A 25,883-nucleotide genomic window follows, 5' to 3' on the forward strand; every position below is an offset into this window, starting at 1 on the left:
TTTTGGCTTATGATTTCAGAGATTTTAGTCCCTGGTTAATTGACTTGGGCCAGACTGAACATTGTGGCAAGGACCACATAGTACAGCAGAGCTGTTTACCTCATACACTCAGAAAGCAGGAGAGAGAGCCTGAGAGAATGGGACAATATATGTGGTTTCCAAGGTCACACTCCCATGACTCACTCTCTTTAAGTAGGCTCCGCCTCCTGAGTTTCCATCACCTCTCAGTAATGCCATGAAATTATTAATCTGTCAATGGATTAAACCCACTGATAAGGTTAGAGTCCTCATGATCCAGTCACCTTCACAAAGCACCATCTCTGAGCATTGCTGCATTGGGGACCAAGCCTTTCAGGTGATTTTTATGGGACATTTGAGATCCAACCCATAACACTCAGGAAGGCTCTTGGGCAAACTGTTCAACAATCAGAAATTCAGTCTTCAAAGAAAATTGTATACTGTGATATTTTCAAGTAATAAAATGTTAAAGTATTTGGCTGGTGCAGAGTATCTCCTCGTGCTTATTAGTGCTTGATTAGCCCGGAAGCCTCACCGGACATGTAGCTGTCTTATTTGGCATTAGGATCATAGCGATTGGTGGCTTCTTTTCCTTCTTCCTCTTTTTCTGATGCTGGAGACTGAATCCAGGGCCTCATGCGTGACAAGTATGTGCTGTACACTGGGAGCTACACTCCCAGCCCCTATTTGGTTTCTTCAAGTATCTCAGACCTTTAAGTAAAGGTAAAAGAAACTTAAAAGAGATTATTAAATTTTTCACACTTTCTGGGTGAGAAAACCGTGGCCCAGGAGCAAAACTTGGCTGTATAATTTCTTGTCCCCATTCATTATATGAAGCACATAAAAGCCTTAAAGAGGGGCTGGGGCTTTAGCTCAGCCGTGTAAGCACCTGCCTGGCATGTACAAGGTCATGAGTTCTATCCCTGATATCAAAAAACAAAACAAAACAAAGAAAGCATAAGAGATTGGCCAGGCACAACTGGTTATTTTTCATTTCATTCCTCTCTAAAAGTTTCCTTTTTAATTTTCCTGAATTAAATAATCAACCATCTTCCTTAAGGGTTTCAGTTCACCCAGACAGAAAATTAAAAGCAAATAATAAAAATGGAAAACTTCAGATACCAGAAAACATCTTTTTTTTTTTTTTAGCATAAGCAAATATGCTACCATATTGACACCATAGTGAGATTTAGCACTAGGAAATTTCATGACTCCTAGGTTAATGACTCAGGTCTTAAAGACAAACAGATTTCCCTTAGATGAGTGTTAGGACACATGCTTGTAATCCCAAGCACTTCAGTTGTCACAGCTAAGGCAGTCCGCACACATGACAGCGCACTCCATGGACACTCATCGCTTATGCTGACAGCGCATGTCTTTGGCTTTCTTGGGCTTCCTGTGGGACATATCTGACATCTCAGTGGTCAGCTGTCTTGTCAGGAGGTTCTTATATTGTACAGTGTGTGGTTAACAGGAACATAAGCTACTGATGAATTATGAAATTCTTAATATGTATTATGCACTTAAAATAGACCTCAGTATTTTCATATTAGCTTTGTATTTGCTTACAAAACCTAAAATACAACATCAAAAATAAAGACCTCTGTGAACTACAGTGTAGACACAAATGAAAGTCTGCCACAAAAACAAACTTTCTTTCAACTGTCACAGCCAAAACAGTCTTCACACATGACAACTGCATGTTCCAGATACCAGTGTCACTTACACTGATAACACCTATGTTTTGTTTTCCTGTACTTTCTTGTAGGGCACAATTGACATCTTTTTGATTTTCCTGTTGTAGCAGGTCTTTGTGATGCTACACCTGCTTGTTTACCTGTGAGCTCACCAGAGTGCTTCACAAGTTTTTGTGTCACTCTCTGGGATTTTTCCTCTGCTGTAAATGACCTCTTTGAGCTCCAGTCCTAATCCTCTAAAAACATTTCTCTGTGATATTTTGTACTTGTTATACTATCTTTGTAAACTATCAAACTGTTTGTGCCACATATGCTTAGGACTGAGTAAAACACAACCACTGGCCAGTGGCTTGTGTTTCAAATGACATCACAGTTGCTACATAACTCATCAACAACGTTTGCTTCACATTCGGTTTTGTTGTTGAAATTTTCCATCTTAGGTTTCCATTTTGTCAAGGTTTCCAGATCAATATTTCCGTCACTGTGAAATGTTGACCTCAGTAGTACCGGTTTATTTCTCTTTGGCATCTGTGAGGCTAATGTTATATCTTTCTGAAATCTGTACTATACAGTTCTCTGTTTTGAAATTGTAACATTTCATTTGGAATTTCTACTTTGTTCCTGTATACAGGTCTTATGCTGATCAATTTGTATTCTGTTGGCAAATGTAACATCAGGGCCCAGGGATGCAGTCGGCAGCACAGCCCCTGCCTGGCAAGCACAAGGCCCTGAGTTCAATTCCTGGTACAAAACAATAAGAAAAGAAAAGAAAGCAAATGTAGCATCAATTGGAAACCAGTAAACTGATTATCAAATGTCACACTTCAATTAGTTTGGGAGATGAGAACAAAGTTGTTTAGTTTATACAAATAAGGACTTGATGGCTGAATTCAAGGATATATGTTTAAATTGAAGCATAATAAGTCTTCGCGTCTACAGGGGCATAAATTTTTATGTCATATTTGACCCATCACTTTTCCATAAGTCTTTTGATATTCCTGCAATCACCAGGAGAAATCTGTTCAAGCAGATTGTACAGCAGACCTATGAGTGCTTTCAGTTCAGCTAGTGAGGTGTCATGATAAACACATTTTTGAGTAGTTATTGGTGCATACAGAACGTTTTACTTGCATTTCAGAATTTGTGTATTTCACAGCACCTTGTAGCATTTCATCTGTTACAGTTTCCAACACTGAATGACAGCGCTGACATTCTAATAGATGTCACCCCTGCCAAGACCCTCACAATATGCTCAGACCTAGTTCTAATATAGGATTGCTACATATTGAAATACTGTTTCACAATATTTCAACTAATCAAATATGTACTCCCAATGCTATTTTCTTTGTCACCTGAGTCAAGGAGGTCTGCACTCCCTGTGCCTGTATCTGTTGGTTCTTGTTCCATTTCAGTGTCACAAAAGCTTTGCTCATGTAGCCAGTATAAAAGTCACCATCATCATCATCACCCACTTACACTACTCTTCTGTTAGGAAACTGTGCATTTTGTCATAATGGATCATCTTCCTCATCCAGGTATGAGTAAACTGATGAGTCCCTTTTGACCTCCTTAAAAATTTACGTATCTGGTTTTTCCTGCGACATTGTAGAGAACTGGGCTACTTCTACTAGAAAAATCAAAAGAACTTTTTTTGTTTTTAAATAAATCCTGAAGTGGTATGGGCCTGTTGGACCCTCTGTGATGCTTGGGTAAATGTATACAAAACCAGTTAGACGGAGCAGCATAAAGGCGGGCACAAATTCCACCGTGCCACTTGTTGTAGAAACTGGATTTGGGATTTGATGTTCCATTTACAGCCTAATTCGTGCAGCTATAGTAAGGAGAAAAAAATTCATTTATGCCTAACAAATCCCTTAGCTGTCCTCTTTAGCTGTTTATCTACAGAATGTCATGGTGATTAACTAAATGGTTATCACCAGACAGAGTCCAAGGCTGTTCCCCAAAACAGAGATGGGAAACCTTGGCTCTCCCACTCACAGGGCAGGTTGTAGATTTGCAGATTTCCACTGCAGAAAAAATTTTGAGGATGCCTCCATAAGAGGCATAAGAGATTGGTTAGGTAGATTTTTAAATTGTTGTTTATTTTGCTTTTTTGAAACAAGGTCTTGCTGTGTAGTCCAGGCTAGCCTTGAAATCACTATGTAACCCAGACTGTCCTTAAATTCCTGGTGATTCTCTTGCCTCAGCCTCCAGATTGCTGGGATTGCAGATGTGTTCTACCATACCCAGCAGTCATTAAGTACATTTCTAAAAAAGCAAACATGTGGGCCCTCAAGAGAAAGACAGGCACATTGTGGCCTCCAGCGAGTGGGCATAGTTGTGTGAGTTTCAAGAGTAGAAATCTATGGAAAGAGAAGGTTTGATTTAGAGGTGAAAGACAGTGCTTTCTACTGGTGAAAGTTGAAGACCCATTCATGGGTGAGGAGCAGTGGCCCATTCTTAAGGGAAAGGCCCATTCAACTGGTGAAAAGCACTATTTACAGTTGAAAAGCACAGCCCTAGGCTTATTGTATCTTTAAGGCCCGTAGGATATTTTTGTGTGTAACTGTAAGTTTCCTGTAATGAAAAATGGATAATGTTTGTGTTCTCACTGTGCAGTTTTTCTTGAAAATACAATTTAAAGGGGCTGGGGATTTAGCTCAGCAGCATAAGCACCTGCCTTGCAAGCGTGTGGTCGTGAGTTTGATCCCTGGTACCAGTAAAAATTAAAAAAAAAAAAAAAAAAGAAAAAGAAAATACAATTAAAGTTATAATTTTCCTTGTCTTCTTCCTACCTATAATTTCTTCCATCCTACCTCAGGATTAGTTTGTCCTTCAGGAACATGCCAATTTAAATATATTAGTTCACCAAAGGAAAAAAAATGCAAAGAAATGACATGAAAAGATGATGATTTGTAATATCCAGTGAGCTGGTTAATAATAATGACCATTTTCTGGATAAAGTTTAAGTGATTGCAAAGATTCATTGTGAGTGGCGAGATGGGAATTTGCATGCAAACATTGTGAGAAGACCTTTCTGGAAGGTGTTGTAGCAATCTGTGTCAATTTAAATTTCATACATTTGAGCTATTAGTTTATCCAAGGAAAGAATTAGACATGTGCCTGTGTGTGCAATGCAGCACTGTTTATAACAATAAAAGCAAACAAAACCACAGATCCGAGCAAATATTAAATAAGGCATGATACATTCCTACAGTGGGCTGCTGTGTAGTCATAGAAACTGTTCCAGTTACATTGTTCTTTACCAGGAAGGTTACCGAGTAGAGTACACAGTCAGTTTGCGATATTCCATCTATATTAGCTTTGTTGTATTGGTGTGTGTGTTTCTAAATATATAGGAAAAGGTCTGATAGGATATGTCTCAAACTGCTAATGGTGACTTTTTTGAAGGTGTAAGATTGAACCTTTACTCTTTATTGATTTTATTTCTATAGGATATTAATTGTTTGTAATAAGCATAGATTAAAACAGGAAACACAAGAACAAAAATACTTCCATATAGAAATAAAATATGAGCTGGGCTTGGGAGGGAGAGGCAGGAGAATCACAAGTTGGATCTCTGCCTGGGCAATTTGGTGATTTAGTGAGACCCCATCTCAAATTAAAAACAAGGCACTAGCTCAGTATGAAGCCGCTGGGTTCAGTCTTCAGTATTAAAAAAGGGAGAGGGGGATAAAAATGTAACCAGGACTGGTTTTACCTTTTTTGTCATTTTGGTACTGTGGGAAAGGGATTGAACTCAGGACCTCACAGTTGCCAGGCAGGCACTTATGACACTGAGCTAAATCCTCATCCCTACATTCCTTTTATAATGACTTGTGTTTGTTGAGGGAGAGGCCTATTTGCTTAGCGCCTGAAGGCTGGATGCCACTTTGGTAGAAATAATTTTTCACATATTTCTGTTTTCTATGGAACAGAGCCATGTGCTTGTTTAACTTTTGATTTGCATAATACTAGTTGCATATCTTTTTGGTAATTAGTTACAATGCAGTGGAAGGCAGTCATCTGCAGAGTTCCACCAACCAGGTTTTAATACCAGCTCTGCCACTTCCATGCTTTGATATTGGGCAAATCATTTCACCTCAGTGACCTTTGTTTTTCATAACTTTAGATTGTGTCAGGGAGAAGCTGGGTTCTGACACAGCAAGGAGCTGGCCTCTTGCTTCTTTGATCCTCCTTGATAGTCTTTGATGAAAGAATTTAGGTAACACACAAAGGCCATGCAGAAGTATAGGTAAGATGTAAAGTAGATACAGAATGAAGGCAGGAAGTGTCAGGAAGGCTTGTGCACCCAGTGCAACTTTGGATACATTTTTATGAAACCAAGAGTTACTCTTGGGGTCTAGGGAACCTGGGTGGTCATGGTATTTATTAACATTTCACTTAGAATTTACTTTGGAATTGCAAAATGTCTTTCTGTTGCTATAGATACAGGGATGCTATAGGATCTGCAAAAGATGAAAGAGAAATATTCTAACTCCTGATCTGCTAGATGTCAGATAGCCCAAGTTCCTATCCCCCCAAATCAAAGAATGAATATCAAAGAAAGAAATAACGGAGATTAAGAGGAGGAAAGATTTATTGAGAGATTGTCGGGAACTCAAAAGTGGATTCCCACTGAGGCCCTTTGTCAGGAGCAATTAGTACAGAAAGGTCACAGCATGGAGACAGTGTGTGTTAAACTGCCATCAACCAATAGGATTACAAGTACAGCTGCTTAGCTAACATTGGTCCAACAGGGAAGCAGGCCATGTGGCAAGGGTACCTGTAAAGAACAAAGGCATTATTAAGACGGGATGGTCTTGAAGGTTCTGGGCACACATCTAGGTAACTGTGATGACTATTGGGACTTTACTGGACCAGTCGGAACCAACTGTAGTATTAATTCCAAGGCACTGCTTATCCCTTAGGAAGGCATGTAGGTCGGGTCACTGCATCTTCATCTTGAGGCCTGGCCACCTTCGGATGCTCCTCCAGACACAATTCTGATGTCTTTTTTTTCTGCTGACTTCTTTAAGAGTCCAGTTCCTCTCTGACTATATATTAAAACCTGTTTAAATGAGCTGCTTATAACTGTTACAGGCAGCTGAGTTAGAAATATCATAGGCAGTTAAACAGGAGTCTATCAGCCCTGGAAAGAGCCAGTATAGAAGATAAGATACTTTGCAATTGCGGAAGAGGCAGACACCTCCATATGGGCCAGACCACAACACAAAAGGTAAAACAAATGCACCCACAAATTTCCTAAGGATAAACATCAGTGACTGATATTCTAAATAGGTCTCTGTCAGCCTGAGGAAGCCAGGAGTCATTAACCCAGCCCCCTACAGGAAGAGTCACTGCTGTTATATGCATGCCTGCCTGCAAGGAGACTTGCTTTCCCGTCTGTTCCTGATTTAATCAGTTTTACCTGAACAATTAATCTTATTGGTTGGCCATAGTTCTGTCCCACCTCATTTCCCACCTTGGACCCTCCTTAACTTGGGATTTTGCTCTATAAAATTCCTAGAAAACAGTTTTTGACAACCCACTCGGGACTTCTTCTGTCCCTCTATCAGACAAAAGCTTTCTTTCTCTCAATAAATATATTCTGTTGTTAATTCACCTTTATTGTTAGTAAAATTCAATTCTTCAATTTTAGAATATACCAAATGGTACGGAACATCTAGTAGGTTGGGAGTTTCCTTCCCCTATATCATAACCACCTCCTAACAAATGGGAAGAGTAACAATAACAATAGTAACAATAATGAGCTTGTAGGTTTGTTTTGAATCTTAAGTGAAATCAGGCACATAGAATTCCGGGGAGCATAGTAAGAAGTGGCTTTTATGGCAATAGCACTATGCTATACTTTTTAGAAATCTCTATATTTTCAAGCCAGATTTTAGTGAGTGGAAAGAAACATTTTGAAAGTTGTAGAAAATTAGTTATATCTATCTTTTAAAAAGTCCTTGACCAGATTTTATAAACTGCCTTTACAGAAGGGCGGTTTCTTTTATTCTTTCAGTTCTCAGGACTGAAGGGAGGCCACCCAACATGCTTGGGAAACAGCTGGTGCCTGTGGCAGTCTGCTGCAGGGCTGCAGTCCCACGGATTTCTGAGAGGAGCTGGGAGGGAACCAAAAATGGGGTGGGCGAGGGAAGCCAAACCAGGCTCACTTGCAGGAGTCCAGAGTCACCCTCTGTCCCCTTTTCCGGATCCTCTCTTTTCCGGATCAGTCTCTGTGTCCAAATTGGTTGCCTCAAGCAACGCAGTGGTTTGAGCCAGCCTGTTACTGCTTTTCTGATTGATTGATTGATTGATTGATTGATTGCTTTTCCTTTTGCCAAGTTATTGCCTCCCACCCCCTGCAGAGATTGCTGGAATTGTTAGGGACATTTTGTTGTTTTTTCAGCTCAGGTCCCATACCTTTAAGTGTCTGCTGGGTGTGGCACCCAGTGATTCCCTGCATTTGGAAAGCAACCAGCAACCAGCATGGCTCCTCATCTTTATTTGCAGCTGTTAGACTTTATCCTACCACCTGATGACTAAGGAACAAGTTTATGTTTCTGGTGAAAACACTCCCTGTCACTCCCTATGACATGGACTCCTTTCAAGCAGGATGTTACTCCATGCAAAATTCTGCTGAAATCCAGCTGGAAGCATCACTTCCTGGACAGATTTCCTTGTGCTTTTACCATGGCCAGTCACTGTTACTGCCCTGCATGCCTGCCAGTATCAGATCCAGGCCTGAACTTGGTTCTGGTGCCCCCACCGTGGTTTCACATGATCTAATGCCTATCTGTGAGACTATGGTTCATGCCCAGCACTGCAGACTCCCCACCAGTGGTCCTCCAGCCTCAGGCCCACTTCCAGGCCTCTTCTGGGATCAGTGTGCTTACTTGTGATCACACTGCTGGTTGTCACCATTAGACTTAGCAGGGGCTGGGAATAGACATGGAGGACCCCCACAATGCAGGATGGAGGGAAGAGCAGGGAGCAGCCATTCTTCTTACACTATCTGTGTGGACTCCTAGGAGTCCAGGAAACCAGGGCTTCATCTTGGCCCTCTGGATTGTTAAGAACATTTAATGATCAAGGGTAGGACACACTTATTTAGCATCTTTTAGCTTGGCTTATGTTTTCACATACTGAGACAAGCTGAATGGGATAGCATACACCTGTTAATCCCAGCGGTTGAGAGACTGAGGCCAGAGGTATCACTGTGAGTTTGAGGTCAGCCTGGGCTACATGGTAGGTTTAAGACCAGTGTGAACTGTGTAGGAAACTGTCAAAAATCTGCCAAAAAATGAAAAATAAAATACATACTGAGACACTTCTCCTGTGAGCCCTCATCTGAACTCAGGCCAGTGCCTGGGAATGCTCAGGACAAGTCTGGTAGTCTAGAAAGGGCTGTTCTCTTAGGGTGAGCCCCAAAATGAGGGTGCAGAGCCAAGCTGCAGCTACCCCTCAGGAGTGTCAAATGTGAAATAAGCCTTTGTGACTATAAACTCCTGAGGGTTGACAACGACCTGTTACTGTGGCATAATGCAAAGCGACTGATTCTAAAATGAAGAGGTGACCTTCGTTGAAAGGTACCTGACTTTGCCCAATTTAAGCATGCTGTTGGCAGGATGTCTTATGATAGTGTGCTGTGCAGAGTCGTATTATCCAGAGAGATCTGGAAGAAATCGTGGGAATGTTTTGGAACTCTGTGCATGAGCAAGTATGTGCTCAGCACTCATCCAACACACCTCCTCGCTTCTCATTTGCTAGCAAGGACTGACAGAATAAAAGAAATTGCCCTTCTGTATAGGCAGTTTATAAAATCTGGTCAGGTACACTCTGAGGCCCCCTTTTTAGTAGAGATGGTTTAGTTTAGCAATGTATCTATTTTTCAGAAGTAAGGACTCAGAGACAGAGGGTTTTTTTGAGGAGGGAAACCTGATAAAATGATGAACATGGCCCTGTGCCATGCAACCCTGCCTTGGAGCCAGCCAATATGGACTGAAATGTGAGCCAAAATAAATCTTTCCTCCTTAAAAAATAAGATAAAGTAGAAGTAAAGCATGGAGAATAGCCTATAGTGTTTTTTTAAATATAGTCCTTATCAATAAATTTACACTTGAATGTAGCCATGTATTTATCTCTCATCTTGTATTAAAAACAATCAGTGAACAGCCTTTAGACCACATCAGATCCTATTAAGTAGGAGGGAGCTGCAGGAACCAAGAGTGAGATCCTTCTGCTGTGAAGCAGAGAAGTGTCTCTTAGTCCTCAAAGGAAGCAGAACCACAAGCTTGACTTTAGAAAGACAAATACAGGGATTTGGAACAGCGGGGATGATCATAATGTAATATGTGAAAATACATTCATTTTCAGAAAGCTTTTGAATGTACATTTTTATCCTTTGTGAAATAAGCAGAAAAATATTTGATTGCTGTTTTATCAGGATTAATATTAGTATTAGGAATATTATTATACCAGTTAATATACTAATATATATCATAAACATAATTATGACTAATATGTAATGTGCTGTACTTTACATATTGATATATATTAATAGTACTTAAATACCTTATTGAATGGCTTGACCAGGAAGCTAACTGCTTTTATAACTCCAAGGTTTCAGGGATTCAACTTGTACTGCACATTTGTAACGGTTGATACATTGTGTCCACTTGAGAAGTTCAGAAGCTTAACTAAGTGACTCAGCATTTCCACATCCTAGAGTGTAGAGGACATGCCCTAGGGTGGCTGCTTACACCCTAGGATGTTGTAATGGTTGATTCATTGTGTAAACTTGAGAAGTTCAGAAGTTAAACTAAGTGATTCAGCAGGGGACAAGGGTCCTCACTTTGTAAACATTCTCAGCAGGTGCAAGAGAAGGACACAGAGATGATGTGAGTGTTACACATGCTCTAGGGTGGGAAACCTGCATACATTATAAGTAGGAAAAGAGGCTTGCTCAGCTCCTCCTTTTGCTCTGCCTACTTTTGTTGTCTTTTTTCTTGTTGAACTATTTACTGCTTACCATGCCACGCTTCCTTGGAGCCAGCTGATTATGAACCAAAAGCTCCACAAACTGTGGTAGTCAGGGTATCCAGCAACTAGAAAAAGGAACCAAGACAGTGTTCATTTTTATGCTTGCTGCTATCAGTAATCAGTATCAGCTCTCTGTGTCGGGTGCTGAGCTCTAGGGTGCGAGGTTTGGAGCTTCTCTGGGTCCTCAGAGTCTCCTTTGAAAGGTTGTAGGGGAGGCAGAAGTGTCCATTCTGTTGGTCACACCTTATTGCTAGAAAGACTGAAAAGTGATGCCCAGCTCTATGCCGTGGGAGAAAAATAAGCATGATAAATCTGTACCATAGAAGTTATTAAAGTGCTTGTCTCCCTGCTTAGCTGACCTTGTTTAAGATCTATGGAGACATTGCTTTTCCAAGGTTTCAAATGCATTTGATGATGTTTGTTTTTAGAAACAGGGCATCACTACGTAGCTCAGACTGGTTTTTAACTCTCCATGTAGTCCAGGGTGGCCTCAAATGCATGGCGATCCTCCTGCCTCATCTTTCTGAAGTATGATTTTTTGACCCTTGTGCACACCCGTGGAGTCTTCTCCATCATCAAGATAATAACTGTTTCCCTTCCGTAGTTCTGGTATCCATTTGTGATCCCTTCCCCTCTCTGTCCCTGGGCATCCACTACCCTGCTTTGTGTCTCTACAGATTAAATTGCATTTTCAAATATTTCATGTAATTGTAATCATAATGTCACTTCTCTAATTTGTCCAGTCACAGGAAAAAGACTAGCTTGTCCAAGTGCTGTGTGCTTTTTGGCTGAGTTTGAAATTACATAGACTATTAATCAAGCACTGACTACTGGATATGAATCTAACATCCTATCCCACGGCCTTGAGGAAAAAAAAGAGACAATTGTTTTCCAATTATTTTGAAACAAGGTCTTGTTAGGTAACTCAGGTTGGCCTTGCACTCACTGTGTAATCCAAACTGGCCTTGAACTCATGGTGATCCTCTTGCCTCAGCCTCATGAGTGGTGGGATTACACGCCCAGCTTTTTTGTTTTGTTTTGTTTTGTTTTTATTTGGTGTTTGGTTTTTGGTTTTTTGAGACAGGATCACATTACGTAGTTCAGGCTGGCCTTGTAAGAATTCTTTGGCTCCCTTACCTACTGTCATATTCCTTTGGTCAGTTTTTAATTGTAAAGTACTGGACACTCACAACCTCCATGCTGCTGAGTGCTACTAAGGACCAAAAAGTCTTGAATGCATTAACCCTGTTGCTGCTCTAAAAACTGTGCTCCTTCCTCCGTGTATAGTGTGTGGATCTCTCTCCCCTCTCCTCACCTAAATTTTCTGTCTCCTCAATGTGCTCCATTAGTAATACTCTTTAACAGAATGGCATTGGGGGAGGTCCTGCTGTCTCTCGTGTTGATGTTTTTAATGACTTTCCTCAGTTAGGTTTCAAGGCCTCTGTAGATGTTGGCAGGGCTGATTCCATAATAAGCTCAAGAGTATTATTTATGAAGTTAATGGGACCCACACCTATAGACTGAAGCCATGATCTTCTGCCACCTTTGGTCTCTTTGTGTCTTGCTCAAGTTTCTCTTTTGTCTTCCTCGTAGATGCAGAATTTCCATGTACACTGTCACTGATGGTCCAACTATGTCCCGAGAGCCAGAGGTGAAGGACACTTCACCCAGCAGCCTCCTCTTGTGTTGTGTGACTCCTGAACAGTATGCTCATTAGATGGAAACCACAGGGAGTCTTTGGGGTGGGAAGGGATGTACTTGGTCAGGTGTTCTGATGTTTGTTTGTTTTTGTAGGGGGTATTGAACCCAGGATCTTTGCACTGAGCTACATCCCTAGTTCTTTGTTATGGTTTTGGTTTTGGTGCCGGGAATCAAACTCATGACCTGGCATTTGCCAAGCAGGCACTTACGCTGCTGAGCTAAACACAGGCCCCTCTCTGTTATGTTTTATTTTAAGGGTCTTGCTAAGTTGCTCAAATGCCCAGGATACATTTGAACTTGTGTTCCTCTTGCTGAGCTCAGCCTCTCATAGTGCAGGGATCACAGGCATGTACCACCACACCTGAGAACTGGTTAGTTTTGAGGTGTCATGATTAAAACTTCTACTGAGCTATATCCCCAGCCCTTTTTTACTTTATTTTTATTTTTATTTTTTTGTTACCAGGGATCGAATTCATGACCTTGCATTTCCCAGACAAGTGCTTGTGTTGCTGAGCTAAACACCTGGCCTGCCCTTTTTTACTTTTTATTGTGAGACAAGGTCTTGAAAATTGGCCCACACCAAGCTTGAACTTGTGGTCAACCTGCCTCGGCCTTCCGGACTATCAGGTCCATGTATGTATGTGATGAGTCCCCATTTGTAGTATTGTAATTAAAATTCACAGGAAGGTTTTGCTTGGAAAAGCAGCCTGGCTACTGCAGTGGCACCCTGACCTCTGAAGGACGTCTCTGCCCACCTCGTCTTGCTCTCTTCCATCTCTGCCCTGTTCCTTACCTGCCAGTGGTTCCTTGCTTGGACTCATTTGCAGAAATAATAACAGCTAAGTATTCAGACCTCTACTAAAGGACAAGTTCCTCTTTTCTGTCTAGTACCCAAAAAACATACTCTAGACACAACTAGCTAAGAGAAATTGGGAGTAGAAAGGATGATATAAAAAGCTTGCTTGAGTCTTAGGGTTCTGGTTGCTCCCCCTACAAAAATGATGTATTAGAAAGGGGTTTTAGTCACTGCTTTACTAGTTCCAGAACTATTTTTTTGAGACAAGATCTTGCTATGTAGTTCAGGCTGGTCTTGAACTCACTATGTAGCCCAAGCTGACATGGAACTCATGGCTATCTTCCTGCCCCGGCCTCCCAAGTGCTGAAATTACAGGCTTGCCCCATCATGCCTGCCTAGTCTGGAAACTTGGTTAAGATTCTCTTCCCTTAATGACTCAGGACAAGAAAAGTAGGTAAGACAAAATGAGCAATCTCTCAACAAATCTGACTTCACTTCTCTTTTATAGATCCGACCGCATCTCAGCGCTTCCAGCAGAAAGGAAGTGGGTATCAGATTTGACCAATTACTAAGGCCCTGGTGGTGGCACGGGGACTGGAGAGAGCTGGTTAGAGGATTCTCTCCTGGTTGCTCAGGGTTGGGCACCTCTGGCCTCGCTGCCACACTTGATTCTTGACACCATTCTAATTGGGGTTTGCTTAAGAATTGTTAGAGCTGCAGGTGCTGTGAAGGAGGTCTAGCTTCTTGGCGTTAAAACAGAAACTTTGGCAAAGACTTTTTTGGACACAAGATCTCACTCTATGTCTTCCAGGCCAGCCTTGAACTTACTATGTAGCCCAAGCCAGTCTTGAACTCATGGCAATCCTCCTGCCTCAGCCTCCTGAGTCCTGGGATTACACCATGCCCAATATGACTTCCCTTCCTAGTAGGTGTTTGATCTAGTGTAAGACACTTTCCTTTTTTGAGTATTGGTTTCCTTATCTACAACACTTGATCTTAGCCAAAAGGCTGAGAAGCAACAGGTTCCTCATCTACAAAACTGGGTCAGTAAGAACAATTTCATGGAGTTATTGTGACGATTTAATGGAAAAATATATTTAAAGCTATTAGAATAATGATAGACTTTTTTCTTTTTTTTCATCTTTTTGAGACAGGGTCTCATTCGTGCTGGCCTTGAGCTTATGTTGTAGCCCAGGCTGGTCTTGAACTCAAAGTGATCTGCCTGCCTCGGCCTCCCAAGCTCTGAGATTACGGGCATGAGCCACTATGCCTGGCTATGTTTGACTTAATAAATGTGCTTAACAGATGTCAATTCTTCCAATATAATAATATTATTGATAATATTAGTTATTATTATAACCATGTGTTGATCTATAAAGAACAAATTTAGTATTTTTTCATATGGCAATTACTTCTTTATTTGAAAATACCTAAATATTTGGTCCGACATTAATTCTAAAAAGAAGATGAAATTTTGTACAAGATGATAAAGTTCAAGGAACTAAAATAAGTTGTAGTATACCCCAGCTACCTTAAAGAACTCAACAGTAAAATATTCTTAATATCTAAGTAATAATGGATTCTTCCTTGGGATTTCCATCTCAAAAGAGAAATTATAAAGCGTATCAATCTAATAAAAATGATTAAGGCTTTTTAAATGTTTAATTTTTTTACATTTTTGCTGTATTTTAAAGATAGTAATTGCTTATGGTGTATATACTAATGTTCCTGGTTTAACTGACCAAGTTTTATTCCTACAACTAGATCTGCAGCTAGATCATGAAATGAATTGGTTGCTAAATGAGGAATTGTATATAATAGTAAATACATTACAATATACAGAATAATAAATAGTCAAAGGAAACTCCAACTCTGATGACTTCATTCGTACAACTTTTTTTTTTTTTTTTTTTTGTCTTTTTCCTTTTTATCGGTACCAGGGATCGAACTCACGACTGCCTGCTTACAAGGCAGGCGCTTATGCCGCTGAGCTAAACCTCCAGCCCCTTGTACAACTTTCAAATGCAGTATGTAATGTGTAACCAAACATAAAATATGGTACTGTACTGTACAGTATAATCACCAAAACTTATAATACTGTATAAACCAGGTGTGCTGTATAAAAAACAACCCTGAGGTTCTGTCAACAAGATACTCAAAAAAGAGAGAAAAAAAGAGAAAACAGGTCTGAAAACCTTGCTTTGGTTTTCAGTCATTAAACAGGTATATGGCACATCTGTGCTATTCTCTTTTAAAATATTTGGGTCCTGAAGGCAAAAACCAGCCTTGCCTTTATAGGCAAGTGCTCTACCATTGAGCTAAATTCCCACACCTACTTACATTTTGAATGTCGTTTATATGATGGAAATGTTGGACATTTAAGAGTGTGAATGTGACTTTTCTCAGAATCATTCCAAACCTGCAAAGCAAGCTGGGTATCCTCATTTGTCCATATGTGATATCAGGAGAATATGCCCATCACTTCCAGAGACCAGGGAGGAGGCCCTGGCCTAAAGAACAGCCATCTGTGGCAGCAACGTGATAAGAACAGTGATCACCACAGAACCTCGCACCCCTCCCCAGCGACACCAAGGACTTCTCAGAAATTTGATTCTGCCAGGCCCAAGGCCTGGGAGAAATCCAACTGCCTGATCCTAGGGAGTTATAACCCCGTAAAGATGTACGTTTATAGCCCATTTTATTGCTGACTTCTGGTCTTGAAGGAAGATCCACTGCTTTGTTAGAGAATAAAAATCAGTCTGTCTCAGACAGCCATGGAATTTGTCTGGGGAAGCTGACAGGACAAATGTTCACTGATCTGTTGAGGAATAGGGGTGGGGCGCATGCACGTCCCGCAATGGTTGACATCAGGTATGCTGGGAGCTGTGGGCTCCTCAGGCCCTTCTGTTTGGTTTCTGGGACTCTAACCCCAATTAAAGATTGCAGCCTGTGATTCTAGCATAGCAATTTCAGTATAGTTTTCTTTCCCCCTTTTCGTTCAAGGTTGGTTTTATGTGTGGAAGCCACCTTTGTGAATGATGTCAGGGTCTCTGGTCAAAATTCACTGCATGGAACAGGGTTGGTGTTATTTTGTACCAAATCAAAGATCACAGTAAAAAAGTAGCACAGGGCCAGCCCATAATACCTCTGTCCACATTTCCAAAGATGTAGGGGGCTGACTGAAGTCTCCTTACGGCAGCCAGCAAGCACCCAAAGCACGTGTGGTGGCCGGGAAGCAACAACTTCCAGGAGTCACTGAGGAAGGCTGGTTTTGAATTGCTTCACAAAACAGAAAAAGTAGTTGTTCTAACTTCAAAGTGTCACACACACAAACACACGCACACCTACATGGGTTCCAGGTGCTTTGGACTCATAGCTGGATCTCTGAATCCCACCGTGTGTTCTGCCCCATGGTTTTGGTGGTGCCATTTCAGGGAGAAAAAAATAGGAAATAACTTAGCAGACCCCAGTGTGAGCCTAACTCTCTTTCATAATCCCTTTCACTTCCTTCCCTGCCCTAACATAATCACACAGCCGCAGAGGGGTCCATTTTCCAGAAGGTGGAGGGAAATGCATTGCAGCCTCCTGCATGTGAGGCCAGCTAATCAAGGGGCATTGCTGAGTTTGGGAGCAGGTATTAAAAGGTCACAGGAAAGGAAGTCGTTTCTGCCCTGGGGGATCTAAACTGGGAAACCACAACTGCACACCTGAAATAATTAGCCGCCAATTAAATGCTAAGTCATGAGTCCTGACTGACCCAGGGTTAGAGTTCACTGTGGATGAGGGTGAATTTAAATGTGGGCACTGTTGTGGGCACTCTTACCCTCAGTGCTGCGCTGTGTTGAATCATTGAGCAATACTGTTAAAAATATATTTCAGGAAAAGCATGTGGCAGCTTTTCCCACATATTAAAAAAATTAAACCAATTTTAATTTTAAATCCTTTAATTATCAAACTTTATAATAAAAGAGAGAGGAGGAGAAAGGGGAGCGAGAGAGAAAAAGAAAGAGAATCGCTAAACTCATAGCCCCAACACATTTCCTTTATCAAAGACTGAAACTCATTCTTAGTCTCTTCAGTGTCCTGCTCGGTGCCTGGCACACAAAGGGTATTCAGGGAAGATGAATGCCCGCACCACTACTTGCTGTGACAAGTATCTGGACTGTGGCTTTGTGAAGGCTGCCACACCAGGAACTCTCCCGTGCCAGGTTTTCTGCTGCATTACCACCCTGGATTTTTCTCACAGTGCTGAGCTGGGCTAGGGCTGGTATGCTGAGGCTCAGCATGGTTAGTAACTAGAGGAGAGGTTGGGTGCATCTTGCTGCAGAGTATGTGGAGGTTTTCCTTAGCCCACAGAACCTTCCTGAGGTAAAGAAGATAGAGCACAGGGTCCTCAGCATAGAGTACTCCTCCCACCATGCCTGGACCCTGTTAACGTTTCCTCTCCCTGCTGTGGAAGAAGATGAAAGCTGTTTAACTCTACAAAGAGCATTATCATCCCCAAGGTTCAATGCCAGCAAGTTCTGCAACTTCTGCCTGCCTGCTTTTCAGGTTAAGCAGGCTGATGTGTTGATACTTGTGCAGTGTGAACAGTCGGCCTTGGGCCCAGTTGAGGTAAGGCAAGCTAAAGCTGATTCAGAGTCTTCTGTCTAGGATTCCCCTCCACCCTTTCTCTCTCTCCCACTAAGCAGTTTAAGCCACAGGCAGCCTGATTGAGCTATGCTTTCAGTCTGAGTTCACTTTATGTTTTCATTTCCTAGAGCTGCTGTAACAAATTGCCCCAAACTATGTAGCTTAAAAGAACAGAAATGTATTAGGTCACAGTCCTGAGGTAGAAGCGCCAAATCAGCTTGTCAGTAGGGTGTCTGGTGACTGCTGGCAATACCTGGCTTTTGGCAACACAGTTCCAATCTCTGCAACCATATTCCCATGGCTTTCTTCTCTTTTATCTGTGTGTCTGTTCTTATAAAGGGCATCAGTGAGTAGATTCAGGGCCCACCCTCATCCTGAATGACCTCATCTTGATTAGATCTGCACAGATCCCTTTTCTAAATAGGGTCACATTTCCAGGTCCTGGAGATGAGAACTTGTTGTGGTTGGGGCCTGAGGAGGTACTTTGGTACATGAGATGTGCAAGGGAAAGAATGCATACAGAGCAGACATCAGTTCAAAAAGTAGGCATCAGCAAGACAGCATCTGTATTGTTTATGGCTTATGTATTATTTTATCACCTATTTGCATTCTTGTATTCCGCCTAACCATGTATGGTTTGCTAAGTCAAAGTTACATAAACATATTCCAGTCTGTGCCTGTGCTAGACAGTGGGGTTGCATGCTCAAAGCTGACCGAGATGTCCTTATATGCCCCCTAAGCTTTGGAGCCTGAAGGAGTCTGTCTGGAGTGGTGTCCCATGGAACTTCAACCTATCTCTTGAAGGACATAGTTCAACCTGCTATGCTCAGTGTGTTAGTCAGCTTTCAGTTATCGTAATGAAATACCTAAGATGATCAGTTTATGAAAAGAAGAGATTTATTTTGGCTCTTATTTCTAGAGGTTCCAGTCTACCATCAATGGATCCTGCTGCTTTGGGCCTGCAGTGAAGCATTACGTCATGGTAGTAAAGCCTGGTAGAACAAAACTGCTCACCTCATGGCCAGGAAGCAAAAAAGAAAAAAAAACAGGAATACAAGACCTTCAAGTGCATGTCCCCAGTGATCTAGACCTCCAAATAGGCCCCACCTGTAGAGGCTGTACTGCCTCCAGGAGCACTACAATGAGGGCCTTAAACACATGGACCTCTAGGGACACCACAGCACTAGGACAGACCTTAATATACTTCAGCCCAAGTGGAAGATCACCGCATTACTGATTACATCTTTCTTGTAGACAAAATTGATGTCTTTTCACATCTCTATCAATATGGTTAAGCTGATCCTGTTACTCTCTCTCTCTTTTGCCCTGACCTTGTGGGTTATCAATAGTACTTGTCTACAGATTAGCCAAATGAAATAACTGAACCTGAGGGCAAATGATGTCTTTTTCCATTCTTGCATCCAATTAAATATAAATTCATGAGTGGAGATTTTGTTTAGTTCATCTCTATGTGCTCAGGATATTATAGTATTAATAGCCATCTTCAGTAGGGGACAAAGCCATTCATATTGAGGTTCATAGCCAATATGATAGGAATGGAGAAGATGGTGGGGAAACCAGTGACTACAATTTATTAATCTGTTCTTTGTCACAGAGTGAAACTTGTTTGTATAATCACTTTCCTATCTCTGGGGGAAAAAAGATACCTGGCACCTGCAATTTAAAGGAGGAGAAGTTTATTTTGGCTCATGGTTTCAGAGGATCCAGTCCATAGCCGATTCAGAAATGGCACAGCAGAAGGGCATAGTGAAGGAAAGCTACTCAATCCACGGCAGCTGGGAAGAACAGAGTGAGAGGAGCTGGGGGACCAGAATGCTCCTTTCTGGCTCGTATGCTCAGGGACTACTCTGAAAACCAAGCCCCATCTCTAAATAGGACATTCAACTGTGAACTCATTACTGGATTAATCCACCAATGATTATACCACCCCTATAATCCAATCACCTTCCAAAAGCCCCACCTCCAAATTCATGGGACTCTTGGAGGACAATGCAGATCTAAAAAATAACAATCCTTTTACATATTTTTCATGAGTTTTCAAAAAACTGTGAGGCAGACATTGTTACCTTCATTTTATAGATGAGAAAACTGAGGTTAAGCAGGTTAAAAGCCTTGACCAAAGTCAAAGAACGCACATATGGTAAAATCAGTGACTTTGAATGATATACTGGAGATAGTCCTTCTGTATTCTTTGAATGGGTCTAAAAGATGTTTTCCGTTTATTTTCCACACAAATTAGTTTTTTTTTTTTAAACCAAGTCATCTCTTTGGTGTAATAGATATTAATGATATAACATTTAATGTTACATGTGGTCAAAAGAAAAGTAAGAAATACTTTTATTCTAAATTTTTAAAAAATTTATTATAGCACATAGTGATTACGTTCATCGAGGGGAAGTGGTACATATACATCCTACAACTTATTTCTTTTTACTGCGCCTTCCATTCCTTTCCTTGCTCCTCATTTTAAATGCCCTTGTATGCCCTTTTCAATTCTAAAGCCGCAAGCAGCAAAAGCTGTTCCTAGTTAAATGTGTTATTGCTTGCTCTAACTGGCATGTTACTTTTAAATTATATCAGTGATATGGTATGAATCTGTATGATAGCATAAACTGTCAGAATTTCTTGTGTAATGGGTTCAAATATAAGTACATTTTAGAATGCTTTGTTAATTTCACAGTGTAGCAAGGTGTGTATACCTTTAGAGAAGACCCACTCAATTTCCCAAATATTATTTCCTTCATCAGTAAACAGGAGGGGTGTATGAGCCACTCTCTCAAAATCTCTGTGATGTAACATCATTTTACTAGTTTAAATGACTGTGAAATTGTTGTGTTTGTGACTGTGAGTTGTTGTGTTATTGATCATATTTGGAATTTATAGAAAGGCAAGTTCAGGCATTAAAATAGAAACAAGTACAAGGTTGTACCTCAGAGAAATGGGGCCCACTTTCTAGTGCTTCTTTGAGGAATACCTTCAAAGATCAGGGTTGCTCATAGCATGTTTATTTAGTTAAGACAGCAGCTTCAAGAATATATTGTGCCCTTGCTGTGAGCCAGGAATATGCCAGGATGGCTGTCTCTTTCTATAATAAGGCCCAGGAATGGAATTAATACATACAAAACATTAAGACAATGCCTGTCATAGTGTACGTGCTCAATAAGTGTTCGCTAAAGTTGTCACATTATTTTGACATAACTGTTAGCTGATCTTTACAGTGATCTGGTGAAGTGCATCCTATGGTCTTACCTCATTCTGTATGAACAAAGAGTATGGAGGCTTCACCACAAGAGCTGCAACAGGAGGCCAGGCATTCCCACACGTCCTGTTGCTTTCTGTGATCCACATAGGGGATTTTTTATTAAGCAATAATCCTATATTTTAGATCTCTCTTTTATTCTTCTGACTGATTTACCAATAGCAATTCAATATGCCAATCTGGAAACTCTCAAATATGTCCTTAAGTTAAAAACTAACAGGTAGTACATCATGAGTAGACTTTGATCCTGCATATGTTATTTTTAAAAGGGTATTTATATGCTTTATATGCATGCAAATATTTGAACCAGATACATAAGAACTGCTAGCAATGGTTTCTTCTGGGGAACAGGACTGATTATTATGGGTAATGGAGAATTTTACTTTTTATTTTATTTATTTATTTATTTATTTATTTATTTATTTATTGAGACAGGGTCTCACAACATAGTTCAAGCTGGCCTTGAACTCATGGCCAACCTTCTGCCTCAACCTGCCAAGTGCTGGGATGGCAGGCGTGCATTACCATGCCTGAAATATAGAAATTTTAGAATAAGTGACCTGGCTTTAGGTGCAGGTGGAAGAAGGGCAGGCTCTGTTTAGGCCTAGTGACAGACACTGCTGGGGTACGATGGTGTGTCTTGAGTTCAGGCAAACCTGGGTTCAGATTTTGGGTCTTCCATTTACTAGGAGACTGAGCACCAGCCACATAGCCTAACCTTTGGGCTTCATAGTGCTTGCATGTGAAGGGAAAAAATAGTACCTCCTCTTGAGAACATTTTAGGGTTCATGAGGCCACATATATGGCCAATTGTGGTCTCTGGTTTAGTTCCCTCCACTTCATCTCCTTTGAGCCACAGCTGCCATAAGTTAGTTTATGAACACCCATTTGAACCTAGACAGACAAATATGAAGGAGCCCTCTGCTTGTAAAAGCTTCATTTCAGGATTTGCCGCCGGGCTATCAGGTAACAAGGTCTTGCACTTGGTAAAGTGAATCCATTTCTGACATCTCCATTGACAGATTCCTATTTCTAGAAAGTGCCTCTTGCACACAGCAGAGTTCACAGGTGGGTAGAGCTGAGAATGATGTTTCTCTAAAATCAAGTCTAAAAGTGAGACTCTAGCAATGCACTCTTTAAGTAACACCCCAGATTGCTTTCTCCAGGTTCCACCAGGCCCTTGCCTCAGGGCAACCCTTCATTCTTTTGGCTCTGGAAGTGTAAATGCTCTGGCACATTGTGACAAACTTTAGGGTTAAATTTAAAGGTGTGTGTGCTAAAGCATCACATTCTCTAAGTAACCTTTGTGTAAGATCCTTGGAATCTAATCACAAACGTTACTTACCCCTTCTGGGTACTCATGCCTCTGCAGACGGAGCTCAAAGTTCAGGAAGTAATAACAAAAGAAATCAAAAGAGAGATCTGAGGCACTGCCTCAGAAGAATCTCCTCATCTGGGCCTGGCCTCGCCCTTCTGGGTGTGTCTGCCTGGAAAGGCCAGTGAGTAACCTGCTCATTTCTTTCCCTCTTGGCCCTTCCCACCCAGACAAGAGTGGCAGACAGGCAGGCAGCCGCGGTGAGTCCTGTCCAAGCATGCAAGGAGCATACCTCCACCCGCACCCACGACCTGGACCCCTGGCCGCCGCCACCCCACAGCAGGAGCAGGCAGAGCCCCAGCCCAGGTTCCCAGGGGGCCTCCGCTCCAAATGGTAAGGGCTGCCAGCTGCAGGACCATTTTATTCACTTTATTTGCTTTTGTTGGCTTTTCTTTTCGACTGAGTTTAGATGTGAGGAGTGCTGAGAATTGAAGGTGCTTGGTTTGGTTGGTTAGCTCCCGAGGGTCTCAAGACAAAGAAATGTCTTTTTCCAGCAAAGTTTATTAGAACTTGTAACCTGATAGTCTGGCCTTGGAACAAAACCTAACATATTAATTACCTCTGATTGGTATAATTCACTCTTTTAGTGGGTGGGTGGGGGCACATTACTTACCAAACAGGGTTTAAGAAAGAAAAACTGCTAACGATGACGGGTATTTTAATACCTGGGTTACTCTGACTAAAGTGTACCCTAATTGTCATCGCAGCTTAAATAAGGCAGCATGGCATTTTATCTCAAAATGAAAAGCAAATAGAGAAACCTATTTAGCAGATTTCAGTGTGGAATACAAGATGCCAGCCACAGGCTTTGAAGAAAAGCCTTACAAGATGAGTTGGCCTAATTAAATACATGTTAACATGGCAGAATTGCATTAAATCTGTGGCGCTCAGGGAAGAGGAAGCTCTGATGTTCATGGTGGGGCTCAGGTGGCGGTTACGGGAGAAAACTGAGATCTATGTATAGCATGTTGACTCTTTCAGGAGAGGGTCAGAAGGCAAATGGAGGAGGCTGGGGAGCAGGTTTTCTTGTGTGGAGCTTGTGCCAAAGACTTCTCCCTCCATTGCCGTGGGTGAGAGAATAATTGAGAGTAATCAAGAGCTACATTGTTAGCAGGCTTCTGTGTTTCAAATATTTAAACACAGGCCCTAGATGGCACTGGCATGTGAAGGGGTAACAGTGCTGCCACTGATTCCTGGCCCAGCACCAACTGGGAAGAAGTCAAGAACAGTGTTAGGGGGAAGATAAGGATGTGTGTAAAGTCAATGTGATAATTCACTGCCAAAGTATGTTGGAGATGTCCCTGCGCTTTTTACAGCCGCGGGGAATCACCTCGTGATCGCATTAGAGTGTGAAGATGCTGTAGGACCTGAGCCCGGGAAACTGGAATGGAATTGGCCACACCAGCGGTGCTCCTGTGACACACACGGGTGTTGGCCTGGGCCCAGGATCTCTGCAAATGCAGTGCAAGTTCATTCTTGGCACCTCTGTACAGGCAACTTAAGGATTCTCTCTGTAAGAAGCAGCTGGTGTGCTTAACTTAGCTGGAGTTGTGGAGCAGCAGCGAACAAGAACTTAAAAAATAGTGCATCAAAAAGGTGCATCTGAACTTCCTGACACAGAAGAGCCTGACGATGGCCGTGTGTGCTGGAGTGGGGAGGGGCCCAGGCCTTCGAGTGCACATCCCTGTTCTGAGCTTAGGAAAAGCAGTGTGCCTTGCTGAAAATAATCAGTGCTTCCTCCTCAATGTCATTATCAGTGCTCCCGTGGGGATAATGTTAGGAGTTTGCTTCCCTTCCAGTTTGATTTCCCCTCAGCTAATTAAAAACAGAGATTGACTGCTGCCCAGTCAGCTGGCTCATTAGAAGATCATCCAAGAATTCGAATTCACTTACTTTGAGGCCAACTGAGCAAGAAGTGGAGGTGGGAACCATTGTGATGGTTTTCCCTAGAGAGTTGTGACTTTACCTGGAAAGGTGTGAGGGCAAAGCAGATGGATCGCAGTACCAGTGGCACTGGTAGCCATCTGGTTCTCATAGGCACGGGTCCATGGGATGCTTACACCTTACTGTGAGAGAACATTGCCACTGCTACCAAACCTGCTTTTCTCCCAGGTCCTGTGCTCTGGAACGAAGTACAGTTTAGAAGGCTGTGGGTAGTTGATGTCTTGTTCATCAGTTTTCATAACTTTCTAGGCGTTCATTATAAATCAAATTGAATGTAATACCTGCTTGAATCTGACTTTTCTGAAGCACCTTTATGATGATTTAGTATTTTTTTGTTTCAATGATTTGCATCCACTCTTGTTGCTTAGTCTTTTAAGCAGTGATACTACCAAGCAGATTAAAAACTGGCCATATAAGGAGGAACCAAACTATGCACCGAAGATTGCTTTGTTGTTGAGCAGGCTATGCTTTCTCCTTCTCACTTGGGAAATTTCCTCTCAAGAACCTTCAGGCACTACCTATAGTCTTGGCCACTCCTCTCCCCTCCTGTGTTTCTGGTTTCTGGAATTCCTTTCTCTTCAGCTCCCTGCTATCCCAGACCTCACAAGTCGGTGTTAAAAGAATTTGAATGGAGCTAACTAAAAGATCATGGAGATTTTTCTAAAGACCAGAAAGCAGCCCCTTAATTGCAGGGATACCATAATAACTGCTGCTGTATTTCAGCCCAGCTCCATACACCTTTGAGCCCAGATCATTTACTGCGTTTCCTAAATGCTTTTCCTAAATAGTTGGTAGGGGTGAGTAAAGTAGGGAGATAGAGTCAGCAGCCTGTGGTTGAATTATAATTAGCGTCAGACTGTAGTCTCCAGTGAGCTACAGTTTTCTGTACCTCTGGGCTCTTTGTTGGTATTATGTTATCTTCTTCGATATTTCTTATGCTTTGGTGCTGCTCCTGTTAATGCTGTGCCTTTCTTCGGGGGATACAGCCCTGGGGAGCAATGTAACTTTTCATCTGTAGACATCCTGCACCAGGAAGAAACATCACAAAGAGTATTGCCCTGAACAAATTCTCGTAAAGTTACCATGTCATCCACATCTTCAGATACAAGAAAGGGCTATGTAAAACAGTGCTAAGAAGATGAGATTGCTTTTGCTTTAGCTGGAGACTGAGGTCTTAAGGATTAAGATGTGTGTGTGCGTGTGCGCATGCGCAAGCACAGCTAGATCTAGAAATGAAGAATATCAAAAGCTTTAAAGTAAATATTCTGTATCTTTCAGAAGTGAGAATAAAAACTGGTTCTTACTTAGAGATAAGGTTTTTCTCCCATTATACTGTAGAAAAGGTTGATGATAGAAATGCTCCTATAGAAAGTACGCTCCTCTTTAAATCTG

At 41.7% G+C, this 25,883-nt stretch overlaps 1 protein-coding gene across 6 annotated transcripts in view; it reads left to right on the forward strand.

Annotated features, from left to right (window-relative positions):
• Ston2 (stonin 2) overlaps positions 1 to 25,883 on the forward strand; it is a 143,510-nt gene that overhangs the window by 68,386 nt on the left and 49,241 nt on the right. The window contains exon 1 of one of the 6 annotated variants that reach the window (XM_063241166.1): positions 21,732 to 22,880. The exons of the other annotated variants lie outside the window; for them this stretch is intronic. The gene's annotated coding sequence lies outside the window, so the exon portion shown is untranslated. Of the gene's footprint in view, positions 1 to 21,731; positions 22,881 to 25,883 lie in introns of those variants that run through there. 6 annotated transcript variants of the gene reach the window in all.

This window comes from Cavia porcellus, unplaced genomic scaffold (assembly GCF_034190915.1).
Source record: "Cavia porcellus strain 051 isolate PalLab524CR breed Dunkin Hartley unplaced genomic scaffold, mCavPor4.1 scaffold_31, whole genome shotgun sequence".
Lineage (NCBI taxonomy): Eukaryota > Metazoa > Chordata > Mammalia > Rodentia > Caviidae > Cavia > Cavia porcellus.